The sequence below is a fragment of the Microtus ochrogaster genome, linkage group LG9 (genome assembly GCF_000317375.1).
Source record: "Microtus ochrogaster isolate Prairie Vole_2 linkage group LG9, MicOch1.0, whole genome shotgun sequence".
In the NCBI taxonomy this organism is placed as follows: Eukaryota; Metazoa; Chordata; class Mammalia; order Rodentia; family Cricetidae; genus Microtus; species Microtus ochrogaster.
Genome location: NC_022034.1, coordinates 1,338,867 through 1,348,085, shown reverse-complemented (window position 1 = coordinate 1,348,085; position 9,219 = coordinate 1,338,867).

Sequence of the window (9,219 nt, the reverse complement as noted above, 5' to 3'; positions counted from 1 at the left end):
TATCTATCTATCTATCTATCATCTATCTATCATCTATCTATCTATCTATCTATCTATCTATCTATCTATCTATCTATCTATCTATCTATCATCTATATATCATCTATCTATCTATATCTATTTATCTTCATTATCATCATCATCTATCATCTATCTATATCTTTATCTATCTTTGCATCCATTCGTCTGTCTGTCTGTCTGTCTGTCTGTCTGTCTGTCTGTCTGTCTATGACACAAGACATGTTCTGTCCTAACCATCTAGTTCCTAATTCGTAGATTCAAAGCCCATTTTGAAAGAAGGTTGTTAGAATAAAACTGATGAACTCACCTGAGTAATTAAAATAATTTTAGTAACTCACATCAACATTTTGGGAAACAAATGGAATAGAAAATCAGACAAATTTAATACTGGTCCGTATTGCTCAAATTTCAGATGTGCGAATGTAGAGATTGCACTTCCATTTCCAGACCTCTATGGCAAATCTCTCTGCGGGTGCTGTGAAGGAAACAATGGGGACTTGGTTGGCACAGGACACTTTCCTTTAAAAGTTCACAGAGATAAAGCTTATTCTCCTTCATCATATATCCATATTAAAATGGAAAGTTATAAAACACATGAAGTCCCATCAAAACACATGTTTTTAAATCTCACTTCTTGAGAAGATTGTCTGCCGAGCACCGTGCCCCCGTGTCTGCACTCTGTGCGCTGGCACACAGTTCGCGAGCTCCGGGTAAGTGGCTGGATGTTAAAATACACAGATACACACAGGCTGAGAGACAGCGACACGGGTCATCCTTGAATTCCCTAAGAATGCCCCCTTTATTGTGTTCAGGGGCAGATTATACAGAGATAGCCACACCCCAGCCAAACCCACCAGAAACCACTCTCCTGCCGTCAGGAACTCCTGAAGGTCTCGTGCTCAGAGCAGCTGAAGGCACTCAGATCAGGGGATTACAAGAAATTCAGGATCTGGGGTCTCACTGCTCCCAACAATTGTCCTCATTTTTCTGTGTTGCCTCCAACCATGGATCTGTATTTGACATATACTTTCTTTCAAACCATCCAAAGTCTCTTAGGAGAAAGCCAGTTCTCAGTCAAACAAATGTTCTTTTTGCACAAGAACTGTTCATTTTATTCATCAAATTTTCTCTAGCATTTGCAAGAACAGAGGAGCATTTGAGGGAATATTTACTTTATACATAGGATTGTTGAAGTGTTGTATGTAGGCATCAGCTCTGTGTAGCTTCAGCACAACTGGACAAGTTCTGAGTAGGAAAATTAATGGAAGACTTGAGGGAGGGAGCAACTGCAAACATCAGCAGAATGTGACTTCTTACCTGGTTATGGAAGAAATCTTGGCCTGAGTGTTGCCATTATCTTTAAGGCTCTTCTCTAGGAGTGACACTGGTGTATCTATGTCTGTGATGTTTCTTTTTCAGTGTTTGTTCCTAGTTTTCCTTACATAGTAGTCTCCAAGGTCACTGGCTCTCCTGGGTCTAACTGGCATTTGGAAATTCTAAGGAGAAAATGACTGGCCTCTGGAGGCAAAGCTGTCATGAGGTCATATCTGAATCAGAATCATCTCACCCCCCATGAAGTAACAGGATTCGCTTATATGTATGAATTCTAATTTGTGCAAACAACACAAGACTGGGCTTGAATGAATGGTAAACCACGGAAGTAGCACATCTCTTTTTAATGTGGTTACTTTTTTTGACCTTCCTCTCTCTCTCTCTTGCTTTGTTTCCAGCTTAGTAAGATGGTTTCGATTGAAGAGTGTTTTAACAGCTCCCAATCTTGTGTTTTATATCTATGAGTTAGAGACAATTTATTTCATTTTTTCTTTTGCAAGTGTAAAAGTGAAAATAATAAAAATTATCTTTAAGGAAAGCATAACTCCAATTTTTAAATATATTAAAAATAGTGTTTGAGAGCTTCATATAATATCCTTGGTAGTCATTTGTATTCTATATTATTTTAGTATACAATTAAGTGACGACCTTCCTCAATGCACATTGCTGATGTTTGTTTTGTTGATGCAGAGTAGAAGACAAAATTCTCACCATGGCTCATGATAAACAACACAGCTTTCCCCCTTTTGATTTTCTGGATTTCTTGATGCCTGCACTAAATCTCCCATTCTTTTCTTTATCCTAACCTCAAACTCACCAGTTTCATTCAGCCTTGTGAATTTGTGTTTTCTTAGATACTCTTTACTTTAATTATTTTTTTAAAACAAACCCTTTATTTTTTTTAAAAGATTTATTTATTTATTTATTTATTATGTATACAGTGTTCTGACTGTCTGTATATTTGCTGGCCCAAAGAGGGTACCAGATCTCATTACAGATAGTTGTGAGCCACCATGTGGTTGCCGGGAATTGAACTCAGGACCTCAGGAAGAGCAGTCAGTGCTCTTAACCTCTGAGCCATCTCTCCAGTTCCTACTTTAATTATTTTTATACTGACATTTCCTATATTATTTTTCCTATATTTATTAATTTCAGATTAATAAATCTGAATTTTACATCAGTATGTGGGCTTAACCAAACATTCCATTTTTTATTCTTATTTTCTTCATACAATTGGTTAATTATTGGATCCTTACTTAATGATAACTTACTTATGTCATTTACTCAAAATATCAAGAAACTACAAGTTCCACATGGTATACAGTGTCCTGAGACACAGTCGTGAGTAAATGTAGATAAAATCCACAGCTTTAGCAATACTTGCTAATAGAGGAGTGTGATATAAATGCACAGTGAAACATCTTTTCCAAAATTATACTCCATAGTGGAGAAAATCTATGGCTGTATGAGAAGGGGTAGCATAGGGATTAGGGAGAAAATTGTGATGATAGAAGCAACTTCTACTTCTCAATTTCATTTACTGCATGATAATCAAAATTGAATCACAACACAGAAGCTTAATTATGTTGCCTTTTCTTATTGCTGCCTTCCTAATTCTATATTTATGTTTATTATTAATACTCAAATAAATTTAAAAATTTCTAAATCTCTAAAATATAAATTGTCATTTTATTGAAATTAAATATGAGAAATGATTAAAAGAATGCTGTCAAAATAATTTGGATTAAGAGCATACATTTAGTGAATTTCTGTAGTTTCTGCATTGGTTCAATAATAAAACTCTTATTTATTATAGTAGGCCATATTGTTAAGATTATTATAGAACTACCATCTCTTACTATGAAACAATTTCATATGTACATAAATTTATATGTGTGCACATAAGGTTAGAATATATACCTAAAACAAAAAGCCACTAGTCATTTGATTGGTATTGCATATTTGTAGTATAGTTTGAAGGAAGAATTGACTTCTTTGACACAACAGAAGTACCCTTATAGGAAATATACTATGCTAAATTATTATTTAAGAATATTCAACTGTCATATACTGAATTTCCTCAAGTATATATATTTTATAGTAATTCTTTTATATATTTATATGTGCATATGGTGTGTATATGCTACATGCATGGGCACTACATAAGTTGGTGCATAAGCGTGCATATATACTTGTGTATAAAGGGCAGATGTGGATACCCAGTGTCTTCATTAATCTTTCCCCACTTTATTTACTAAGGCAATGTCTTTCTATAAACCCCAAACTCAAAAAGACTTGCTAGCCAGCACACTCCAGGTACTTGTTGTCTCTGCCTACTCAGGTCTGAGATTACAGGGTCACCATGCCCACTTGGCATTAACATGAGTGTTGGAATTTGAACTTAGGTCTTCAAGCTATACAGCAATCACTGTAACTACCCAGCTGTCGTGCCAGCACCTGCTCTTTCTTTCCCGTGTTATAGTCAGTTGTATTCTGTGACTGAAAATGATGGATGACTGTATTTGTTTTCATATGCACATATTTGTAATTGGCTTCATAGTATCATGTCATCATTTAAGCAGTTTTTATTGGCTTTTTTGTACAATCTTTAGAAATAACAGGAACGTCACTTCCCTTTGCTAATACTTTAGTCTTTTCACTTTCATATCTTTGCTAGCTTTCTGCCTCTTCTATATGCCTCCAGTTACCTGCCACCCTCCTAAAAACCTGCACTAGGGATTAGGGAGAAAATTGTGATGATAGAAGCAACTTCTACTTCTCAATTTCATTTACTGCATGATAATCAAAATTGAATCACAACACAGAAGCTTAATTATGTTGCCTTTTCTTATTGCTGCCTTCTTAATTTTATATTTATGTTTATTATTAATACTCAAATAAATTTAAAAATTTCATTGAAAGAATGTCTTTTTTCTTTATATTTCTATTTTTTTATTTTTATGCATGTGTATGTGCTTGTGTCTGTATATGTATACACCTATACATATATGTGTGCATATGTGTGTGCAGGTTTTGACAGAGGCCAGAAGTGGGTGTCAGATCTCCTTACATGAGGCACCTAACGTGCATGCTGGAAACCTAATTCAGGTCTTACTTAAAGAACAGAAAGTGTTCAACCATCTCTTCAGGGCTCTTCTCTTTCCCTTTGTTCTTAACATACTTACCAGCTCTTACCAACAACCCCAAACAGTCTAAATTTATTAGAATAATCTTTATAACATGAATATAAAGCAAATAGACACATTATCATACTTAAAATTTTCACTACCCAATTCTATCAGGTTGCATTTTTAATACCCATTTTTTCTGTGACCATATCTTTTCTGTTGATAACCCCTTAACACTGTTGAACATGGAATCACAATTTCCAGTTTGAACCGCTGCTACAGTATACAGACTACTCTTTTCTGGGGCCTTCAATGATTCAATGAACACAAAGCAACTCCTGACTTCACGTTTCTATTAAGAAAATATAACTTCAATTACAGTTATACATTTGCAAATTTGTGTAATAGAAGAATAAAATTAGAAACCAATATAATGTTTCTCTCTTATCTAAACATTGGTGAATAGTATCAATAGGGTATTTCTCTCTTATCTAGACATTGATCAATAGTATTAATTGCATCTGTGTAGACCACACTGACTTCTGTGTTTTCACTTTCCCTTTCATTTAAATCCAAATCCCACTACACATATGCTTCCTTTACTTAATTTTTTAACATGCCTGCTTTCAGTGTTTCTTATGAAATTCAAGGAGATTTGGTGGCTATGTGTAGATATCCTCTGTGATGCTTTTCCTTGTAAATAAGCATGTATGAAATTATTTCTATTTATTCATATCAAAAGTTTCATACTCCTCATTTAAACAAGTTTATGTCAGTAGGGCTAAACCAGGGTGACTTATGGAAACATATATGTTTGAGGCTGGTTGTGTTTTGGCTGGTAGTGTTTTCAGAAAACGATCAAGGCACAGTCAAGCATCTTATTTAAGCTCAGTTCAAAATGCTATTATGCATAAGTAGGAATCAATAATCTAATCATTGAAACTTGCAGACTATCACACTTATTCAAGTTGCTAACACAGAATATCTCATTGCTCATTGTTCAGATGTACATGGGCATATTAGAGCTTTATTTCACATCTTTAGATGAATTGGGTCTGTACTGATTGACTCCTGGATTTCTCTGTTGAGTAAAGAGAGGCCGGGCAGCTCTTAGTTTCCTTAATGTATTCTGTCTAGCAGTGACTTCTACACTTAGTGAATGTCAAACATTTTAATTAGGTTACTAGTTGCAGTTTGCCTATCAATCTGAAAAGTTTTAATGAGCGATCATATTCTCTAATTAGCTGTGCATTGTAATATCTCAACACAGAGTTTAGGAGGTCCTAAGTCCCTGCTGCTGGCCATACTGTAAAATATGAAAGCAGAGAGCTCAGTCATTCTAGTTCTTGTCAGATCTCAAAAATTCAGAGGAACTAAGGTAGCAAGCAAAGTGCCATTTTCTTTAAGTGCAATTTTTCATTCCTTGTTTCTAATTAAACAACTACTGATCATTCAGGGAAAAGAAACTGAAACCAAAGTTTGTTTTAGTGTTGATGATGAAACTGTCTCTTTGGGTCCTATTATAAAACTCCTCATTGCCAAGAGAATTCCCAATACTATAACTTCAGTTTACTTGCTAATCGGTTTCCAGGGGCCTTATTAGAGTGAAGGGTTCTTTAGTTTTTTCATGGGGACATATTATCTGAAAGCACTCTCAGCAAACACAAAGTTTCAACTTTTTCATTAAGATTAATGAATTTAGTTTGAATATATTGAAATAATTACGACTCCCCAGTGCCAGCTCTTTCTTCTACATTGAAGCACTTTCCTTTGGGAAACAAAACAGTTTAGTAGGAAAATTTTGAGCTTGTTTGTGCCCAGAACCTTTACAATTTACATGGACAGATATGGGAAGATCATAGAGTCCAAACCTCAATTACGCAATGAAAATAGTATTTACAACAGGACTACTTAATGTCAGTTTTAACAGTGAGTGACTAAGATACGTCACAAGTAAGTTATTAGAAATATATCTATACATTGTGTCATTGATCCTCACAAGTACTACATAATTTTGGTTTAATTTTCTAATATTTCAGATAAGAAAATAAAGTCTCAAATTAGATAAATAAATTGACTACATGCAAGACTGAAGGACTTAGTCATTACTATGCACACATATTTTATATATATTAAATTATATGTCTATATTTATTCAATGATAAGTAGGCACACAATCCCTTTAGTAACAATAACAACTTGTGAATTGTATATACTTGTATTATCTGTAGTAATAAAATCATGAATATTGTGTTGTTTAAGTAGATAGACAGATTGAAGGATAGAAAAATAAATAAAGATAGGTTAAGGTTATTTATTTGACCAAATTTTACCTAGGGTATCAAGCTTCTTTCTAGGCCCATATGTGTTTGTAATATTCAGCTTTAGAAAAGAACCCTGCCAAGGCAGTTCACCAAGGACCTCTCCTATCTAAAAACATCATTTTCAATATACAGTCAGCCTCCTCATCCCTCACATTGAATAATGTTGGATCAACATTACCTGCTTTCATTAATAGTTTAGTCAGTTTGGTTTAGCCAGGATCCCCTTTATTCTTTCTGTTTCCTTACAGTCATTTAAAATCCATGGATACCCCCCTCTATCCTTAGTTTGGAGCCCCCTTTCCACTCTATTTTTAGGGTGCTGTCTGATATTCACCCACATTGGAGCAAGTCATTACCTCTTTCTTGTACATACTGGGATGGCCTTAAATGATGTTAACAAGTCCCATTGGATACATTTTTGACCCATACATACTACATACATTTATACATGAAAGTTGAATTGTTTGATGTGGATCTTTTTCTTTCTCAATGTCTTAGCCAAAGCAACTTTTATTTTTCAACTAGGATTATCATGTGCTTACTCACAAATATAGTAAAACAGTCCAATTACTCATTCTCTTGCCTCCTTTTAAAACAGTGGATATATTTTATATTTTATATTTACGAGTGTTTTGCCTGAATATGTTTATGTGTACGGGGAAGTGTCTGGTACCTATAGAGGTCAGAACAAAACTTTGGATCACCTGGAACTGGTGGTTTGACCTGCCATGTGGGTATTAGAAATTGAACTTGGGTCCTTTAAAAGAGCAACAAGTGCTTTTAAACACTGAGACATCTCTCCAGCTCCTTTTCTCATTTCTGATAGGTTCATATATACAGACCAGAATTTTTATTTCTTTAACTTGAAATTTTATTCATCTTATGCTAATGTCCCCATTTAAAATTTTTTGGATTATGATATAGCTTTACATTAAGTTAGGTCTCTTACTTATAAATTTTACAAAACATTTTGTAAAACAATTTCTGGTAATATCATTCTTATGAAGCCCTCTATTGCTTTTTTATTATAGGAGTTAGATAAAATGTGTGTGACTTATAAGGCTCCATGAATTCTTGGCCTCTTTGACTCTGCTATTTCCCACTCCTTGTCATTCATTGGTTGAAGTTGGATTTTGTGCCTTTGCTCCCATTATGCCACGAAGTTCTTTTTATTTTTCTTTGGCCACATAATTTTATTGTTTTATTTTTAAATTACATTTCTTTAGGTTTTGAGAATTTCACATATGTTATTGTACTTATATCATTTCCATCTCTCCATTTGCCCATTCTTACTTGCCCTGTGTCATGATACTGTTTTTATTTGTTCTTGTTATACACATACACACATATGTACATTTACTTTAACTGATCAATGTCCTTTAACTGATGAATGGATATTGAGAGTGTGATATTTATACAAGTGGAATTCTATTCAATGTCATAGAAAAATGAAACCATGAAATTTGCAGATAAATTCATGAGATTGAAAATATTATATTGAAGGGTGTCTCAGACACAGAAAGACAAGTACTACATGTTCTCTCTTCCTTTTGGATACTAGCTCTGAATCTGCCACTTTGAGTATGCAACCTGAAATGTTTTTAATGTCTATCCAAATCCAGGCCTTTAATTTAACACCTAGAGAAATAATTTACCTTATTTAGTCGGTCTTTCTTTTACTTGGTTCCTAACAGGAAAAACAAACAAACAAAAAACCCAGTAGGACAGGATACAATTCCGTGTAAAACTCTTGTAAATACGTGGAAGGTCATGGGTTCACACTCAGGCCAATGAAGAAAAGTTGACCAATATTTTTTCAGTGCAGTGGAATCTTAAATACAGACATATAGTAGGTAATTTAGCTGCAGATCATGGGGCCCGGCCTTATACTCAGTAAAACTCCATTATATAAATTAATTTTTCATTTGCCAGCAGTTATCATTTGGAGAAAGCTTCCAAGCTAGGGGTGAGGATTGTATGTACTTTGCACTGGGACCCCATCAGGCCCAGATCTGTGCAGAACTTATGCATGCTACCTTAGTCTCAGTGAATTCAGATATGGTGTGGGAGGTCCTTCTGTCTGTGTGTTGCTTTTCTTGGATAATGAGTAAAGAAACTGCCTTGGCGTATTAATAGGGCAGAACTTAGGTAGGTGGGAAAGACAGAACTGAATGCTGGGAGCAAGAAAGGCAGAGTCAGGGGGACGCCATAGAGTTTCTTCCTTCGGAGATAGACTGCTGAAACTTTGCTGGTAGGCCCGACCTTGTGGCGATACACAAATTAGTAGAAATGAGTTTAGTTAAGATGTAAAAGTTAGCCAATAAGAAGCTGAGCTAACAGGCCAAGCAGCAACTTAATTAATACAGTTTCTGTGTGATTATTTTGGTTCTGGGTGGCTGGGATGAACAAGCAGC